Below are 21,600 nucleotides of genomic sequence, written 5' to 3'. Positions count from 1 at the left end.
ACATTTGCATCATTTTTATTAGATTCCACGTATAAGTTATATGTTATTTGTCTTTCTCTGATTTTCTTCCCTTACTATGATAATCTCTAGGTTCCTCCATGTTGCTGCAAATGGCATTTATTCATTCCTTTTTATGGCTGAGTAGTATTCCATTGTATATATGTACCACATCATCTTTATCCATTCCTCTGCTGGTGAACATTAAGGCTTTTTCCACTTCTTAGCTATTGTAAATAGTGCTGCAGTGAACATAGGGATGCACGTATCTCTTCAAACTATGGTTTTCTCAGGAGTGGGATTGCCAGATCATATGGTAGTTCTGTGTTTAGTTTTTTCAGGAATTTCCATACTGTTCTCCATAGTGACTGCATCAATTTACATTCCCACCAACCATGTAGGAGGGTTCCCTTTTCTCTGCACCCTGTCCAGTATTTGTTTGTAGAGTTTTTGATGATGGCCATTCTGACTGGTGTGAGTTGATACCTCATTGTAGTCTTGGTTTGTATTTCTAATAATTAGTAATGTTCAGCACCTTTTCATGTGCCTATTGGTCATCTGTCTTCTTCAGAAAATTGTCTATTTAGATCTTCTCCCCATTTTTTAAAATTGGTTTGGTTTCTTTGAGAAAAAGCTGCATGAGATGTATATTTCAGAAATTAATCCCTTGTCAGTTGCTTCATTTGCAAATATTTTATCCCATTCTATGGATTGTTTTTTCATTTTGTTTATGGTTTCCTTTGCGGTGTAAAAGCGTTTAAATTTAATTAGGTCCCATTTGTTTATTTTTGTTTTTATTTTCATTACTCTAGGAGGTGGCTCTGAAAGGTATTGCTGGAATTTATGTCAGCGTGTTCTGCCTTTGTTTTCCCCTAAGAGTTTTTGTAGTATCCAGTCTTACATCAAAGATGACGTAGAAATCGAAAGACTCAATATTGTCAAAGTGACTGCTCTACCTAAGGCAATCTACAGATTCAATGCAGCCTCCATCAAATTACTACTTGGCATTTTTCACAGAACTAGAACAAAAATTAAAAAAAAAAATTATGGAAACACAAAAGACCTTGAATAGCCAAAGCAATCCTGAGAAAGAAAAACAGAACTGGATGAATCATGCTCTTTGACTGAAGACTGTCCTTACAAAGCTACAGTCATCAAAACAGTATGGTATGGGCTCAAAAACAGAAATATAGATTAATGGAACAGGATAGAAAGCCCAGAAGTAAACACATGCACCTATGGCCAATTAATCCACCACAAAGGAGGCAAGAATATACAATGGAGAAGAAGAGCCTTTTAAATAAGCATTACTGGGAAAACTGGACAGCTGCATGTCAAAAAAACGAAACTAAGAATGCTCTTTAACACCACATACAAAAATAATCTTGAATTTTTTTCATATAGCAGTTCACCCACAATTGATAGGGCATCAATTCAGATGACAATTTATCAACAGATTGCAAAAGAGAATTCTGCAAACTTTCATGAACACTCCTCTTACAAAACTGGAGTTAAAAGGAGCTCTCTTAAGGGTAACAGGATAATGAAAGCCAAGAGTAAATACTATACGTGTGACATTTACAATGGAAAAATCCCCTGATGTCTATCCCCAACTCTCTTCTACATTGTGCTGATAGAAAAAGATAGCTGTTTTATGAATTGTCATTTCATGAATTGAATAAGAAAAAATACGTATCAGTGATGTAATACACAGAGGAAACCCACAGGAAGATAAACACAGTTGGTCAAATCAATAAGAGCATTCTAACAGTGCTTATCAGTCACCTGATCAGAGTCAGTTTCTGTCCCTGCAACAGTAATCATCATTTAGGAAACACGGATACCCCTATCATTTACAGCGGCAGAATCAGAGCAGAATTTCCCTGGTATAATAAGACGCACAGATGTCAATTCTATCCAAATTAGTCCACTGATTGATTCAAAGAAGATCAAATAAAAATGTCAGAAGCATGTTTTGTGAAACTTGATTAACTCTTTCTTAAATTCATATGGTAAAGCAGTGGCATGAGTACCAAGGAGCCCTCCAAGGAGAAGAGGGAGGTGGGCCACGGGCTCTGTGGGATTTCCCATCTTAATAGTGAACCTGTGTTAGGAGCACATGGAATAGCAATAGGAGGATAGGTCGGTGGAAACAAGAGTAACCCCACAGAGGCAAATTGAAACATAATTTATGATGGAGAAAGGTCAACTTTCAGTTAAAAAAAAAAAGCGAATTGATTAAAAATTATGGGTTTGTTAAGAACTGAGAGCCAAATATCATAATTTAAAACCCAAGATAGGTACAACCACTATGGAAAACAGTGTGGAGGTACCACAGCAGACTAAATATAGAACTTCCATATGACCCAGCAATCCCACTCATGGGCTTATATCTGGACAAAACTTTTCTTAAAAAAGACACATGCACTTGCATGTTCATTGCTGCACTATATGCAACAGCCAAGACACAGAAACAACCTAAATGTCCATTGGCAGATGAATGGATTAAGAAGATGTGGTACATATACACAATGGAATACTACTCAGCCATAAAAAAGAATGACATACCATTTGCAGCAACATGAATGGAATTAGATACTCTTATAGGAACTGAAGTCAGAAAGAGAAATAAAATACCGTATGATATCACTTATACCTGGAATCTAATATATGGCACAAATAAACCCTTCCACAGAAAAGAAACTCATGGACTTGGAGAACAGACTTGGGGTTGCCAAGAGGAAGGAGGAGGGAGTGGGATGGACTGGGAATCTGGGGTTCATAGATGCAAACGATTGCCTTTGGAATGGATAAGCAATGAGATCTTGCTGTATAGCACTGGGAACTATGTCTAGTCACTTGTGATGGAGCATGATGGAGGATAATGTGAGAAGAATGTATATATGTACGTGTGACTGGGTCGCTTTGCTATACAGAAGAAATGGACAGAACGCTGTAAACCAGCTATAATGAAGAAAATAAAAATCATTTGAAAAAAAAAAACCCAAGATGGAAATTTTGATTAATTCCATTACATTACAGTTTAAAATCCTGACTCTAATGTTAAAGGGTGGTAAGTGAAGCATCCAGTTTGGAGAATATGGTTTGTCTTCTTTTCTTTCTTTCTTCCTTTCTTTTCTTTCTTTACTTTCTTTCCTTTTCCTTCTTCTTTCCTTTTCTTTTCTTTCTTTCTTTCCTTTCTTTCTTTCTCTTCTTTCTTTCTCTTTCTTTCTTTCCCTCTTTCCCTCTTTCTCTCTCTCTTTCTCTCTCTCTCCCCTCTTTCTCTCTTTCTTTCATGTATGTGTATGTCTTTTTAGGGCCATACCTCTGGCATATGGAAATTTCCAGTCTAGGGTTGAATTGGAGCTGCAGCTGCAGGCCTGCACCACAACCAGGGCAGTGGCAGATCTGAGCTGTGTCTGTGAACTACACCACAGCTTGTAGCAACGCCAGATCCTTAACCCACTGAGTGAAGCCAGGCATCGAACCTGCACCTTCATGAAGACTAGTCAGGTTCATTACCACTGAGCCACAACAGGAACTCCAGGAGAATATATTTTCAATCTATTTATCGAGCAAATATAAAAAACAATACACAAATGCACACACACACACACAAATACTTCCATTAAAAAAATGAGCAAAATTATAAGTAGGTAGTTGAGAGGTAGTCATTTAGAACTCATGAACCCATGCAAGGTTTTTAAGTTCATTTATAGAATTTAACGATAAATTTAACAATGAGACATTATGTCTTACCCATAAAGTGGGCTAAGGATAAGACTACCCTTACCATTCAAATACCAGTATTTTTCTGAAAAATACTGAGAGAAGGGGTGGGGGCTGTGAACCACTGGACACTCGTTGCCATATCTTGTCAGATTATAAATTTTCATAGTGGTTTCAGAACACAGCTTGGCGTATGCTGAAAATCTAGCATCAGAATAATCACGAAGCAACAGTCCTACCTGAATGCTGCTGCTGCTACTGCTTTTTTTTTGGGGGGGGTTGTTTTTAAGGGCCACATGTGTGGCATATAGCCGTTCCCTGGCTAGGGGTCTAATTGGAGCTGCACCTGCAGGCCTTCACTGCAGCCATAGCAACACAGGATCTGAGCCGCATCTGCGAGCAGCGACACAGCTTGTGGCAATGCTGGATCCTTCACCCACTGCGTGAGGCCAGGGATCGAACCAACATCCTCACAGACACTGTCAGGTTCTTAACCCACTGAGCCACAGTGGGAACTCCTGAATGCTTCTCTCATGAACATTTCAGGAACAGACAGATCCTGAAACACTTACGAGATATTCGTAGCGGCTTCCTTTGTTAAGAGCAAAACCCCAGATGAAACCCAGGCTTGTCCAAAGGACGTGGCATTAATATAGCACAGACTGTTTATCCAAAGACAGGCTGCACAGCAATGAAGAATAGTAAGTGAGCGTGTATTTATCCATCCCACTATGGTTTTTTACAAGATACTGAGTATAGTTCCCTGTGCCATAAAGGAGGACCTTGCTGTATATCAGTTTTCGATTTAGCAGTGTGTATTTGCTAATCCCAAGTTTCCAACTTATCCTTCCTTCCCCTTTGGTAACCAGAGTTGTGTTTTCAAGGTCTGTGAGTCTGTTTCATAAATGAGTATATTTGTCATATTTTAGGTTCCACATATACGTGCTGTCATAAGATATTTCTCTGTCTGCCTTACTTCACTTAAATTTCATGTATTGAAATCAACCTGGGTGAGTCCACAGACACAACGTTCAAGAACAAACCCAAGGAGGGCAGAGACCATCTGTTTGTCGTATACCATGTGCAAAATCAGGTGCAATTGAAGAATGTATTCCCTAACAAAAGACGACGAAAAAACCTAGCTCTTTTCTCAGGATAACAGTCTCCGATTAGGAAGAAAAAAATAATTCTGTGCAAAAGAGCAATCAAGTAACATTAGATTTCCCCATTTCCTAACTTGGGCCCCCCCTGCCCCGTGATGGGTGTGTGGCATGAGCAATTACACAAAGTCTTGTTTCCACTTGGTTTCATGTGCTGCTGCCTCTGTCTTGAAGTTCTGAGAAATTCAAATGTTGAGGTTGTGTTTTCTTTTAAAGGGAAGTCCAACAGGAAAAGAAACCATTGCCTGACCAAGGCAACTTCTGTGTCATATGCATTTCTTCCAAGTTCCTTGCCACCCCTAGAAGATACAATTCCTGGTGCTCTGGAAGCACAGAGTGTGGTTGGGCCTGGGATGTGTGGAGTTCAGCAAGATTTAAATGAGGACTTGCCATCAGGGTGCAGTGGGTTAAGAATCTGACTGTAGCAGCTCAGGTCACTGCAGAGGTGTGGGTTTGATCCCCAATGTGGCACAGTGGGTTAAAGGATCTGGCATTGCTGCAGCTGCAGTGGGTCACAGCTGTAGCTGGGATTTAATCCCTGGCCCAGGAATTTCCGTATGCCATGGATGTGACTGTAAAATTTTAAAAAAACGTTCAAAGTGTATATATACCACATCTTCTTAATCCAATCATCTGTCAATGATGGACATTTAGGTTGTTTCCATGTCTTGGCTATACACAATGGAATACTACTCAGCCATAAAAAAGAACAAAATAATGCCATATGCAGCAACATGGACGGAACAAGAGACTCTCCAAGTAAGTGAGGTAAGTCAGAAAGAGAAAGACAAATACCATATGCTATCACTTATGTCTAGAATCTCATATATGGCACAAATGAACCTTTCCACAGAAAGGAGAATAGACTTGTGGTTGCCAAGAGGGAGGGGGAGGGAGTGGGATGGACTGGGAATCTGGGGTTAATAGATGCAAACTACTGCCTTTGCAATGGATGAGCAGTGAGATCCTGCTGTATAGCACTGGGAACTCTATCTAATAGTCACTTATGATAGAGCATGATCATGTGAGAAAAAAGAATGTATACATGTATGTGTGACTGGGTCACCTTGCTGCACAGTAGCAAATGGACAGAACACTGTAAACCAGGTATAATGGGAAAAATAGAAATCATTATAAAATAAAAAAAGATTCAAAGGGAGTTCAAAGTAAGTATTACATCTGTGGCCGAGGGGACACTTTGGCAGACCAGCATTTGACCTTGAGAAACAAGAGCAAAAAAAAAAAGATGATGTAGCAGAGAAGACGTGGGCATTCCATCATTCCTTTCCATTTCACCCTTCTGTGTTCATCAGTAAGCTGAAGATGAAGAGTGCGGGCAGAATACACACAAGCGTATCAAGAAGTGAAGTAGCACGGGCGTCGCAAGCAGTGACATGAAATGCAGTCAGTCATGTGCAGTGTTCCTGCTTTTTTCAATAGGAAATGTTTACTTAGGGTACACCCCCTTCCACATCTGAAATGGTATAATTCCAGTGACTCTCCATACAAACTCAATCCTCTAATACTCTAATTTAAAACGAGCATTGCACCGTACAAAGGTAAAAATAGGTCAAGGACTGCATACCTTATTTCTTTCGTTAGAACACTAAATTGCAAAATTTGAAGACTATGGCAAGGTGAGAGAGGGAGAGACAGAGAGAGAACATAGAAAAATGTTGATATTTTACTACTGTTCATCATGCTAAAAGGATAGTCACCATTTTCCTAGAAAGGATCAAATAGAAATACTCCCAGCTTTGTGAGTGATAAAGAGCCTATTGCTGTAACTCAGTGCTCCGTGTAGGGCAGACACGGCCAACGACAGTACAGAAGTGAATGAGTATAACCAAGTTCCAGTAAAACAAACAAAAAAAGTGGTAAGATTTGTCCTCTACATCCTGGTTGTCCCCTAGAGATGCTTGAAGAATCCACTACCAAGTCTTCTTATCAAGGCACAATACACAAGAACTTAGCATCTATCTATAACTTTGCTTGAAGCATCATGGCTCCGGAGCAGCTGCAGGACGTTTGATGATAATTGCAGTTATGTGGTATCTGCACTCAGGCCAGTGCTTTTGGGGACGTCAAGATGGACTCAGCTCACTCCTGTACAGAACACTCAAGTCTGCCCTCATTGTCCTCATGGGACAGGCGAAAAACCCCATCCTGTAGTGATGTGGCACTTCTCTTTTTAAGAGCAACGGGTTCTACTCTCCGAGAACTGTTCTCCTTCAAACAGACAGTGAGAAAGCTGCCCTCTGTCTGGCCAAGGGCACAGCTGTTTCAGGCCCTCCACCTGCAGAGTCTGGCTGTTTTCTCCTTGTGTCACTTTGAGTGGACTTATCACAGGGTTCTATCAAGAGTTGATGCAGGCAGGAGGAGTCAGGGTAATAAATCCTGACACCACTGGCAGCATTTCCCTCTGGGAACAGGTGAAGGTAAAACATGCGGATGTGAGACCCTCAATCCCCGTGGGGCACCCCCTTTTCTCTTTCCTTTAGGGCTTCAGACCTGATGAAACTGTCTTTGCAGGAATTACGTTCTGACTCCCCGCAGAATTACATGACGTTTCTTCTGACAGGACCTGACAATTACGTCTTTCGTAACGGTTTCTGCGTCTCCTACAAAGTTTCTCGTTGAACTGAACACTTCTCTGCACTCACTTTGGTGTTAGAGCGTGAACTTTTAAAACGAGAAAGTGTGCATCTCTTCCGAGGGAGGCATGGGTCGGGTCACCTTACTAGGAAATAAGCGGAGATGATCTTGGGAAAGGGTGTAATGAAGGACCGTTCCAGAAATTGGCAGCCCTGTAGCAGAAAAGCATTCCAACACTCAGTCGAATTTTTTTTTTTTTAAGATATTGCCATTGCCAAAGTGCTCATAAATCAGCTTTTAATACATGGTACGATGGGTACGTGAGGCTTGATTTTTCCATGCCAAGACCCTCTATCACAAATACGATCAGTAAGACAGAAACACCTATGAAGCTAAGGGCTGTTCATAGTCTCTGGTGTTAAAATGTAAAATTGAAAATGTCAACACGTCAATTAAGATGATGGACTAGGGTGTAGCACGCCCCTCCTCCCAAAAACACTTCAAAGATACATCTACATGGGGCACAGTTCTCACAGAATATCTATGGAATGCTGGCGGGAGATCTCAGACACCCAACCGTGGAAGAAAGATCTCCAAGTAACCAGGGAGGATGAAAGGAAAACAAAAGTCAGAAGCAGGACAGGAGCTGCACCCCAGGGAGAGATCTGGGGAAAAAAAAAAAATATTCTTGCACCATGAGAAGCCCCCTCACTGGCAGCGGGACAGAAAAGGAGATTTGGAGCCTCAGGGGAGAACACAGCAGTGTGTTTGCAGCAGCCAGAACACAGAGATACTTAGGCAGAGGACTCCTCTACCTGGCAGTCCTCAACCTGTGGTGTGTACCTGCTTGTATGTGCAGGGGCTGGGTGCTGAAACTCGGGCTTCATCAGACAGAGAGACTCATGGAGAGGCCTGGGCTTGGCTGCACAGACAGCCCAAGGGGCTGGCATGTGGTATGGGCCACAACCATGCGTGTACACAGAGGCAAAGCACCCTTGTCCAACAGCCCAGGAAAGGAGGGGCAGGGCAACTGCCAGAGTAGCCTCTTTCTCACACTGTCCCCAGGAGTTCTAGGACATCAAGTGTCAGCAGGTTGCCCACACACAGAGGTGGAGCTGAAAGCAGAGCCCTTCCCTAGTGGCTGTGCAGTTGTGGATCTGTGCCACCACCACCAGCTTTGTAAACTCAGTGCCTGGGGCACATCCGAGTGGACAGCAGGTGCTCCTGTGGCTGGGACAGGTGTGGCCTTAGCAGCTGTGGGCTTTGCAAGATGCAGAGGCAGGATGGGTCTGGGCTGCTTCCATACTCCCACAGGGTGTCCAGGGGTGCGGCTGCTGTGGTCCTGCCACCGGACTTCAGTGGATCTGCCCTGGTAGCTTCGTGAACGCAGCACCTGATGGATATCAGAGCCAATTGCCACAGGTGAGGCAGGGCCAAGGGCAGTGCCAGCCACATTTCACTCTGTGAGTCCACACCAGCATGACAGGTGACACCACAGAGCACACTTCCCAGTGGTCAGCTCCAGCAGGGGGCTACTCAGTGGTTCCTTTCCCGTAGGAGTGTTCCTGTCCCACCTGCCTCAGACTGCAGCTCAGAAACACATGTTAGGACATCTACTCCAGCAGCTGTGGAGCAGACCCTACCCCTGACAGGGCTGTGACAACCAGAGCAAAGAGGAGGCCCTGTTCAGTATACATGCAGGCTCCAGTCATCCTAACACCAGCCCCATCCCCTAATCAAGGGAATAATGGCTCACACACACTGAGGAAAGAGGCAGCAGGCATCCATACTAAAAACAGCCCTTGCGCCAAAAACATTAAGCCCATGCAGGCTACAGAGGGATGCATCCACATACAATTAGTCCTCCAAGACCACAGTAGATAATTGTCTCTCCCAAACTGATATAGAGAAATTTAAGTTAAAATGAAGTAGAGGAATCACTCCAGTTAAAAGACCAAGAGAATAAACCTGTAAGAACCATGAAACAGACCTCCTCAGTTGAATAAATGCTGATTTCAAGGAGATACGAAACATACAGAAGGAAATAAGAAAAGCTATCACAAAATGCAGAGTACTGTACAAAGGAACTAGAAACTATAAAGAGGGACCAAGAAAAATCAGAAAACTCATCTTCAGAGACAAAGACTGAGCTAAAAGCAATGAGCAGCACAGAGAGCAATATAGAAAAACAATTAAGTGATGTGAAAGATGGAATAATGGAGATTACCCCATCAGTAAAGGAGATAGACAGATGGAAAAAAAAAATGAAAGCAATATAAGAGATCTATGGACTAATAGCAAGTGTGCCAATCTATGGGTAACGGGATTCCAGAAGGGGAAGAAAGAGAGAGAGAGATCAAAAGTGTATGTCAAGAAATTATGGCTAAAAACTTTTTGAACCTAAAGAAGGAAACAGACATCCAAGATTAACTCAGACCTACACCAAGGCATATTTTAAATAAAGTGGCAAAAGTTAAAGACCTTTAGAGGACTTGAAAGACTTAAAAAGAGGATTCGAAAGGCAGCAAGAGAAAAACACAGTTAACTGCAAGGAAACCACTATAAGACTATCAGCTGATTTCTCTACAGAAATGTCATAGGCCAGAAGGAGTGGCAATATAGTTAGTGTCCAGAATGGGAAAAATCTGCAACCGAGGATCCTCTATTCAGAAAGATTATCATTTAGAAGAGGAAGAGATAATTTCTCAGACAAACAGAAACTAAAAGAATAAAGCAGTACTAAACCTAACCTTAAAGAAACATTGAAAGGTCTTCTCTAAAGAGAAAAGAGGCAAGAAGCTATAGGAATGAGAAAAATCACAATTGGAAAGTAAATCACTTATATGAGCCAGTACACATATTTAAAAAATTTTTTTTTGTGAAAGTGAAGATAACCACAATAAATAGCAAAATGATAAACATTCAAATGTAAAAGAGAAACATCAACATCATAAAATGTGGGGGGGGGGAGAGTATGAAAATACAGATTTTTTTTTTTCTCAGAATGTGTTTGAGCTTCTATGACTTCCAATCTAAGGTAAGTAGATATAGGAAGGGGTTAAATACTGGAAAAAACAGGATAACCACAAATCAAAAACATACAATAGATTCACAAAAACCAAAAAGAAGAGAAGACAAAAGGAAATCATCAAACCAGAAAAGGAAAAACAAAAAGAGAAAGAAAACAAGAAATACATAACCAATAGGAAAACTGGTTTAGAATGGCCATAAATACCTATCTATCTCTAATTACCTTTAAATGTCAATAGACTAAATGCTCTGATCAAAAGATAATAGAGTGGCAGATTGATTAAAAAAAAAAAAAACTACCCTAAGAGGCTACAATATATTGCCTACAAGATACTCACTTTAGGCAAAGACCACACCTATATTGAAATCTAGGGGATAAGAAAAGTTTCATGCAGATGTGCCAAGAAAGCAGAGGCCACAACACTCATATCAGACAAAACAGACTTTAAAACAAAGGCTGTAAAGAAAGATAAGGACACTATATGATGATAAGAGGATCAGTACAAGAGGAGGATATTGACTCAACATCCATGCATCTGGCACAGGAGCACCCAAATACATAAAACAAACATTAACAGACATGAAGGGAGAAGTTGACAGGAACACAATAATAGTAGGAGACTTTAACACCCCACTCACATCAATGGACACATGTAGACAGAAAATCAATAAGGCAACAGAGATCCTAAATGATACAATAAAAAAACTGAACGTAATTGATCCTTTCAGGACATTACATCCGAAAACACCAGAATACACATTCTTTTCAGATGCACATGGAATACTCTTTAGGATTGACCACATAGTAGGGCACATATCAACAAATTTAAGAGTACAGAAATTATTTTAAGCATGCATCTTTTCTGACCACAAAGGCATGAAACTAGCAATCAACCAAAAAAAAAAAAAAGAAAAAAAAAGAAAGAAGAAAGAAAAAAAATGCTACTAAAATACCAATGGGTCAAATGATGACATCAAGGAGGAAATTTTAAAAATACCTTGAGACAAATTCCAATGAATCCATCACACAAAATTATAGGATATAACAAAAGCAGTTCTTAGAGGGACTTTCATAGTGATACAGGCCTTCCTCAAGAAAAAAGAAAAAATATCAGCAATAACAAAGTCAGGAGAAGGAAGAAACTAATAAATATCAGAGAGGTGATAAAATAGAGATTAAAAAAATAGAAAAAAAAATCAATAAAACCAAGAGCTGGTTCTTTGAAAGGGTAAACAAAATTGACCAACCTCTGGTCAGTCTCACCAAGAGAGAGGATCCATATGAACAGTAAGAAATGAAAGAAGAGAAATCACAGCTGATACAGGAGAAATACAAAGAACCATGAGAATGCTGTTAACAATTACATGCCAATAAATTGGACAACCTAAAAAAATGGACATGTTTCTAGATATGTTACAGCACACCAAAACTGAATAAAGAAGGAGTTCTGGGGCAGTAGAAATGAATCCGACTAGGAACCGTGAGGATGTGGGTTCGAACCCTGTCCTTGCTCAGAGGGTTAAGGATCTGGCACTGCCATGAGCTGTGGTGTAGGTCACAGATGCAGCTCAGATCCTGTGTGACTGGCTGTGGCATAGGCCTGCGGCTACAACTCCAATTTAGCCCCTAGCCTAATGGTGCAGCCCTAAAAGGCAAAATGTGTGTGTGTGTGTGTGTGTGTGTGTGTTTGTGTTTATATATATGTATATGTATGTGTTTAGATATATATATATATTTAGATATATATATATAGATAATTTGAACAGACTGGTCACTAGAAGTTATATAGAAGCTATAATTTAAGAAAAATTCACAGGTGAATTCTACAAAGCATATAAAGAACTCATACCAATCCTTCTTAAACTCTTCCAAAAGACTGAAGGGGAGGGAACACTCCCAAAGACATTCTGTGAAGCCACCATCACCCTGATATCAAAACCTTACAAAGATACCACCGGAAGAGAAAATTGTAGGCTAATATTTTAGATGAATATAGATGTAAAAATTCTCAACAAAATGTTAGCAAACCAAATCCAACACATAAAAAAGGTTGTACACCATGACCAAGTGGGATTCATCCCAAGTTCACAAGGATGGTTCAATATACACAAATCAACCAGTGTAATACACCATATTAACCAAAGAAAAGTAAAAAACCATATGATCATCTCAATAGATGCAGGAAAAGCATTTGATAAACTGCAATGTCCATTCATGATAAAAACTCTTAACAGTGTGGGTATAAAGGAAACATACCTTAACATAAAAAAAGCCATTTATGACAAATCCACAGCCAATATCATACTCAAAAGGGAAAAGGTGAAAGTCTTCCCACAAAAATCTGGAAAAAGACAAGGTTAGTCCCTCTCACCACTTCTATTCAGCATAGTTTTGGAAGTCCTAGATATAATCAGACAAGAAAAAGAAAGAAAAGGTATCCAAATTGGTAGGGAAGGTGAAAAATGTCATTATATACTGATGACATGATACTATATGTAGAAAATCTAAAGACTCCACACAAAAACTACTAGAACTGATAAAGGAATTCAGCAAGGTAGCACAATATGAGATTAACCTGTAGAAATCAGTTTCATTTCTTTAACAATAAAATGACAGAAAGGTATATAAAAAAAACCAATACCTTCTAAAATCACACTCCCACAAATAAAATCCTTTGGAATAAACTTGACCAGGAAGTCAAAGACTTATATGCTGAGAACTATAAAACATTAATAAAGGAAAGTGAGGAGGAATCAAAGAAATGGAAAGATATTCCATGCACTTGGATCAGAAGAATACTGTTAAAATGGCCATACTCCCCAAAGCAGTCTACAGATTTAATGTGCTCCCTCTCAGATTACTCATGACAGTTTTCACAGAACTAGAACAAATAATTCTAAGGAAAACTAATCGTAAAATTTGTGTGGAACCATAAAAGATCCAGAATTACCAAGGAAATCCTGAGGAAAAAGAACAAAATAGGAGGCATAACCCTCCCAGATTTCAGACAGTACTATAAAGCTGCATTAATCAAAACAGTATGATACTGGTACGAAAACAGACACACAGATCAATGGAACAGAATAGAGAGCCCAGAAATAAACCACTACCAATGCTTAAGAACCAAGAATATAAAATGGGAAAAAGACAGTCTCTTCAGCAGTTGGTTCTGGGAAAATTGGACAGCCACATGTAAATCAATGAAGCTAGAATACACCTTGGCTCCATACACAAAAATAAAACGGCTCCTTTAAGACTTAAACATAAGACATGAAAACCATCAAACTCCTAGAAAACAACACAGGAAAATCATTCTCTGACATCAACCCTACAAATGTTTTCTTAGGTCAGTCTCCCAAGGTAATAGAAATAAAAACAAAGAAACCAGTGGGACCCAATCAAACTGATGAGCTTTTGCACAGCAAAGGAAACCATAAAACAAAATGAAAAGACAACCTACAAAATGAGAGGAAAATAGTTGCAAATGATGTGACCAACAAGTGCTTCGTCCTCAAAATATACAAACAACTCTTACAACTCAACAACAACAATAAACAAACAACGCAATCAAAAATGGGCAGCAGACCTAAATAGACATGTATCTGAAGAAGACATAGGAATGGCTATCAGGTACATGAGCGGAGGCTCAACATCACTAATGATTAGAGAAGTGCAAATCCAAACAACTATAAGGTACCACCTCACACTGGTCCTATTGGTTATCATTAAAAAGTCTACAGATAACCAGTTATGGAGAGGATGTGGAGAAAAGGGTAGCCTCTGAATCTGTAGGTAGAAATGTCAACTGGTGCAGCCACTATGGAAAATAGAATGGAAAACTAAAATTAGAATTAACATATGATCCAGCTTTCCCACTCTTGGGAATATATCCAGGCGAAACTATAATTGGAAAATATACTTCCTCCTCCCCTAGATTCACAGCAGCACTATGTACAATAGTGAAGACATGGAAACAACCTAAATGTCCATCAACAGAGGAGCAGATTAAGAAGATGTGTTAGATAAACACGAAGGAATACGACTCAGCTGTAAAACATTGGCAGCAACGCGGGTGCAACTAGAGATTCTCATGCTGAGTGGGAACTCAGAGAAAGACAAATGCCATATGATATCCCTTATACTATGTGGAATCTAAAATATGGCACAAACGAACCTATCTACAAAACAGAAGCAGACTCACAGACATGGACAACAGACTTGTGGGTGCCAAGGGGGAGTAGGTGGGGCGAAGGGTGGAGGAGCGGAGGCTGGGGAGTTCAGGATTAGCAGAGGCAAACTCTGATATATAGGATGGATCAATAGCAAACTCCTACGTGATAGAACCGGGGACTGTACTTAATATCCTGTGAAAAGGTGTAATGAAAAAGCATATGAAAAAGGACATATGTATATGTGTGTATCTGAATCACTTTTCTGTACAGCAGAAATGAACACAGCATTGTAAATCAACTATACTTCAACATAATACATTTAAAAAACGAAGTGGCACAAATTCAGGCATGAAAAAATTAATGTCAACGCCTGATTCATATATGCATATATGTGAAGCATGGCATGCAGGTGTATTTGCATTTTATCTTTGTATATGTACAGAATTGTATTTAGTAAGATTAGCTGTGATGCAATCCTCATTCTCTTTTCATATTAACATTCCGTCTATTTCAGTGATGGGCCACCAAAAGCTCATGTAGGGTTGAGAGTTCCAGAAAGTGAAGGCAGTGGTCTGGCCAGTGATGATGTGGGCACCTAGGCATCCTAGATTCTCAACCACCAGCAACAAAGACGTGTTTTCTGGGTCAGAGATCTCAAAGGAGATAGAATACACTTTTCATGAGTGCTTGGTATACAAGTTCCACATTTGTCCCCAGAGTTACCACCTTCCTTAGAGTGTTTACCCAACTCCTGTTGAGTAGTATAACTTGCACAATATTTTATTTTGAATGGAATATCCTGGAAACCAAAGTAGATAGAGTCAGGTTTCAGTATAGGACCTTTGACGTTTTTAATTTGGAAAATTTTAAGTTGTACACTGCTACTGTATTTCTTTTTAAAAAAACTATGTGTGTACCATTAAAATTTTTTTTAAGATGAAATGAATTCAGAATTTTTAAAAGATGAAATGTGGAGTTCCCGTCGTGGCGCATTGGTTAATGAATCCGACTAGGAACCATGAGGTTGCGGGTTCAGTCCCTGCCCTTGCTCAGTGGGTTAAGGATCCGGCGTTGCCGTGAGCTGTGGTGTAGGTTGCAGACGCGGCTCGGATCCCCCGTTGCTGTGGCTCTGGCGTAGGCTGGCAGCTACAGCTCCAATTCTACCCCTAGCCTGGGAACCTCCATATGCTGCGAGAGAGCGGCCCAAAGAAATAGCAAAAAGACAAAAAAAAGAAAGAAAGAAAGGTATTGCTGAGTTACATAAAAGAGAGGGTTTTTATTTGGTTAGACAATACCAAATTGCTCCTCAAAAATTGAATATAAATTCCACATTGCTGCAGTTTCTCAACAGTGCATTCAGTACATAAATGTTTACTAAGCTAATGGCTGTGAAATTCTGTTTTAATTTTTTATTTCATTACTCGTAAATTAGAGTCAGTATGTTTATTGATCAGATTTTCCTCCCTAGGGAAATTAAAACTTTTTTTTTTTTAATTTGCTAATTGGAAGACCCAGGAGCAGATTGTTCTTTTCATCCACCTCAGTTTAGTGGGCTTTAAAAATGTAATGCTTGAGTCAAAAATGGACAATGACATATTCTTTTTGAATGAAATGTGGATAGCCCACTAAACACTCAACTTGATTCACAGGAGAAAGAGAGGTTGGGAAAAACGGAACAAGCCACTGAAAAATTTCATCTGGGTTTGTTGAATGCTGACACAAGATAGTACCCGCCTCTAAATATAAATTCCCTAATAGTTCTCATTTAAAAAAAAAATACTACTTATGCTTGAAACTTTCCTGGCTAGAATATATCATTTATAAGGTATAAAACTTGTCACAAAGTAGTTGGCTCAGTATTACACTGAATATTCGCATAATAGGAAAAGCTTGAGAACTGTGAGAAATGCCATTTTAGTTACCAGCCATACTGCTTGAATGACACAAATGGAAACCATCTATATATATAAAATCTTCTCTTCCTCAAAAAAAAAATGAATTTCTCCACTTACACTATAAAAATAAATGCTGTCTAGGAGTATTTATTCACAATTATGTATATAAAAATGCATATATTAAAAACAAAAAAAGGGTTTGTAGCATACGCTTAAATACTTTTGCTACCTTATTTCATCTTCTCAGTTTTCACTTGAACTTGGCATTGGAGTGTATATGTTCCTGGTCTGTTGCTGTGTAACTAATCCCCTCTAATTTAACCTTGCAAAACAGCACTCATTTTAGGATGTGAATGGATTCTGTGGATCCGGAATCCATGGTGACAGGGTTCATGAGCATGGCTTGTCTCTGCCTGTGTTGTTTGGGGTCTTCATGAGGAATTGACAAAGGCTGGGGGTGAGGGGTATCAGTCTGTGGCTGGAGGCTAGGATGAATTTAAGGCTAGCTCCTTTCTATGTCTGTTCATGACTGCTGGCTGTCACCCCAGGACTCTCAGAATAGCTTCTGCTGCTGGCTGGCTGAGACTGCTTCTCAAGAACAAACCCCCAGGCAAAGCAGGATAATAACATTGTATAACATGATACATTGTATGACATGATACGTTGTATCACACCATCCATTGTATAGCCATCCAGCCTCAGCATTTACAAAGTGTCACTTCCTCTCACTTCAGAACTTTGCCCAGATCAAGGGGCTCCTATCTGGAGGGGTCCTCAAGCAGAAGAGTTGCACTCCATGATGGGGGGGCTGTCGGTTGGGAGAAAGGGCTTGGACATTCTGAACAGCGGCAGCTGGTCCTGGGGTGTACGCATGTGTGGTTTTCAAAAGTTATTTCCCTTGAGACATGCACACGATTTAAATATTCAAACTCCCTTTTGCTATACCTGCTTACTGTTTTGTTCAGGGAAAAAGCATGAATAGATAATCCCTAAAACAATTAAATCGTGGTATTTTTTTCTATTATAGCAAAATTTATTCCAGTGAAGAATAGGAAAGAAATATTGTTCTTACCCAAAATCTGTGTCTTTACATATTCTTTTTATGTAGCCCATTGGTGAAACATACATGGAAGAAATTTCCATGTGATGTCTGCCTTAGCATTCTATTACTAATTCTTATATCAAACTCAGGGACTGATCGTTTTTTAATTTTTTTTTCATTTTTTATGGCTGTACCTGTGGTATATGAAAGTTCCTAGGCTAGGGGTCATTTCCGAGCTGCAGCTGCGGCCTATGCTGCAGCTTTTGGCAACACTGGACCCTTAACCCTCTGAGTGAGGCCAGGGATTGAACCCATATCCTCATGAACACCATGTTGGGTCCTTCACCCACAAAGCCACAACAGAACATCCCTGAGATTGATCTTGATGAAAACAGAATGGAAGAAGTATGAAATGTTATCTCAAGAAGGAATTGGTCATAATGAAAATACATAACCTTATTGCATTGAATATTGATTTTAATAAGGGTATCTTCTCCATGTAGAATATGTTTGCCTGACATAGAAACAGCATCAGTGATCCACATCTAGCTGTACCTCCTTGCTACCTGGGTGGGGTTGTACCTGCCACAAACTTTCCCCTCCATTTCCTCATCTGTAGGTTGAGTTGAATATAAGTTTATCCTTGGTTGCATCATTCATCTAAAACCTCCGAACAAAAGTCCAAGACCAGATGGCTTCAGTGGTAAATTCCACCAAACATGTAGAGAACTAATACTCATCTTTCTTTAACTCTTCCAAAAAGAAGGGGGGGGGGGACACTTCCAAACTCATTTTACAAGTCGAGTATTACCCCAATACCAAAACCAGTCAAGGACACCACATGGAAATAAAATTACAGTTCCTTGATGAACAGAGATGCAAAAACTCTCCACCAAATATTAGCCAATTAAGTTTAACAATGCCTGAGAAGGATCACATACCACGATCAAGTGGGATTTATTCCAGGGATGCAAGTATGGTTCAACCTCTAGCAGTGCGATTATCCCATTAGCAAAATGAAGCCTAAAAATCACATTATTTCAATAAATGGAGAACAAAACTTTGACAGCATTAAATATCCATTTATAATAAAAGTTCTCCCAACAGTGGATGTAGAGGGAATTTAACTGAACGTAATAAAGGCCCCATCACAAGCCCCCAGCTAATAGCATATTCAGTGGTGAGAAGCTAAAAGCATTTACCATAAGCATACTCAGTGGTGAAAAGCTAAAAGCATTTCAAAAAAGAACAAGGATGCCCACTCTCACTTTTATTCAACATAGTATTAAGTCCTCACCACAGCAATAAGACAAGAAAAAGAACAAAAAGGTATGTGTTGGTATTTGCAGATGACATGGTATCCTATATAGAAAACCCCAAAGACTCCACCAAAAACCTGTTAGAACTACTTAACAAATTCAGTGAAGTTGCAGGATACAAAATCAATATACAAAAATACATTGTATTTCTGTTCACTAAGGATAAGGTATAAGAGAAATTAAGAAAACAATTTCAGGAAGTTCCCATGTGGTGCAGTTGGTTAAGGATCCAGTGTTGCTGCAGCTGTGGTGCAGGTTGCAACTGCAGTGCAGGTTCAATCCTGGGCCAGGGAACTTCGACATGCCAGAGGGTGGCCAAAAATAATTTTTTTAAAAAAAATCCCATTCATAATTGCATCAAAAAAATAAAAGACCTAGGAATAAATTTAACCAAGAAAGCAAAAGACTTATATGTATAAAACTATGAGATGCTGATGAAAGAAACTGAAGATACAAAATAAATGGAATGATACCTTGTGTTTGTGGGTTGAAAGAATAGTGTTGAAATAGTGATACCACCCCAGACTGTCTACACATTCAGTGTGGTCTCCATCAAAATTCTAGTGGCATTTTTCACAGAAACAGAACATACAATTCTAAGGTTTCTATGGAACCATAAGAGACTCGAACAACCAAAGCAATCTCGACATAAAGTCAGAGGCATCATTCTTCTTGATTTTAAATTATATTACATAGCTATAGTCATCAAAACAGTATGCTCTTGGCATAAACACACACACAGGGATCAATGAAAGGAAATAGAGAGCCTAGAAATAAACATACATATGGTCAATTTATGACAAAGTAACCAAGAATAAGCACTGTCTCTTCCATAAGTGCTGTTGAGAATCCTGGACCTGATCTTCGACCACTCACAGAATTTAACTCAAAATGGATCAAAGATATGAGTTGAATATAAGACCCAAAGCCATATAACTCCTAGAAGAAAACATAGGCAGTAAGTTTCTTGGTATAGGTCTTGGTCATGTTTTTGTTTGTTTTGTTTTTGTTTTTGTTTTTGTTTTTGACTTGGCAACAAAAGCAAATGTAAACAAGTGGGACATCATCAAACTAAAAACCTTTTGCAGAGCAAAGGAAACCATAAATAAAATGGAAATCCACTGACTAGGAAAAATATATGATGTGCAAATCATATATCTGATAGTATATAAAATATAGGAGGAATTCATTACTAAAAAAAAGAAATAATTCAATTAAAAATAGCTGTATAGCACAGAGAATGCTACTCAATATTCTCAAATAAATCTATGTGGGGAAAGAATCTGAAAGAATGGATGGGTGTGCATATAGGACTGAATCACTTTGTGGTACAGCAGAAATTATCACAATCTTGTGCATCAACTAGACCTCAATAAACCTTTTTTTAAAAATCCTGTGGGTTTCAACGACTGTTAAAAAAAAAAAAAAAGCCAGAGAACTTGAATTGATGTGTTTCTTCATTAAGACATACAGATGGCTAATAGGTACATAAAAAGATGCCCCATCCACATCACTCATCACCAAGAATTTGCAAATGAAAACTACCTGTCAGAATGGCTGTCAGCAACCTAACAAATAACCAGTATTCTTGAGGATGTAGAGACTTGAGAACGGTTGTGTGCTATTGGCGGGAACGTAAAGTGGTACAGCCACTGTGGAAAAATGAGTAGGAGGTTCCTCAAAGAATTCAAAAATAGAACTTGGTTTGTGTGATCAGCCGTTCCACTTTTGGATATTTATGTGAAAAATACAAAAAAAACACTAACCCCAAGACACATGCCCTCGTGTTAGTTGCAGCACTATTCACAATAGCTAAGACTGAATATGCCTGAATATGCATCTGCTGATGCGTGGATACAGAAAGTGTGTGTGTGTGTGTGTGTGTGTGTGTGGAGAGAGAAAGAATATGTATTATTTAGTCATAAAAGTGATGTTGTGTTTTGATGGCCGCACCTGTGACATATGGAAGTTCCCAGGCTAGGGATTGAATCAGAGCCACAGGTGAGGTCATAGCAACACTGGATCAAATCTGCTTGTGGCAACGCTGGGTCCTCAACCCATGGAACGAGGCCAGGGTTTGAACAAAGAAATGTTGGGTTCTTAAGCTGCTGAGCCCTAATGGAAACGCCAAGATTGAAATCTTGCCATTGAGGACAACATGAAAGAATGAATTATGCTAAGTAAATCAGAGAAAGACAAATACTGTATGATCTTGCTGTGTGGATCAAAAGAAAATAAAAAATACACACAACTCACTCCCCTCTCCAAAGTTGTAGCTACAGAGAACAGATTGGGGGTTGCCAAAAGCAGGGGTTGGGGGTAGGGTGAAATGGATGAAGGGATTCAAAAAGCAGCTTGGTGACTGCACTGCATATTCGAAAATTGCTAGAAAAGTCGATTTTAATTTCTCATCAGGAAAAAAACAAAATTGGAGCTGCATATGGTGACAGGTATTAACTAGACTTCCTGTGGTCATCCTATTGCAGTGTATACAAGTATCAAATCCTTTTGTTTTACTTTTTAGGGCTGCACCTGCAGCATATGGAGGTTCCCAGGCTAGGGGTCAAATCAAAGATGTAGCTGCTGGGCTGTGCCACAGCCACAGCCACGTGGGATCCAAGATGTGTCTGTGACCTACGCCACAGCTCATGGCAACACCA

The sequence above is a fragment of the Phacochoerus africanus genome, chromosome X (genome assembly GCF_016906955.1).
Source record: "Phacochoerus africanus isolate WHEZ1 chromosome X, ROS_Pafr_v1, whole genome shotgun sequence".
Taxonomy (NCBI): Eukaryota; Metazoa; Chordata; class Mammalia; order Artiodactyla; family Suidae; genus Phacochoerus; species Phacochoerus africanus.
Note: the sequence above shows the minus strand (reverse complement) of the source record.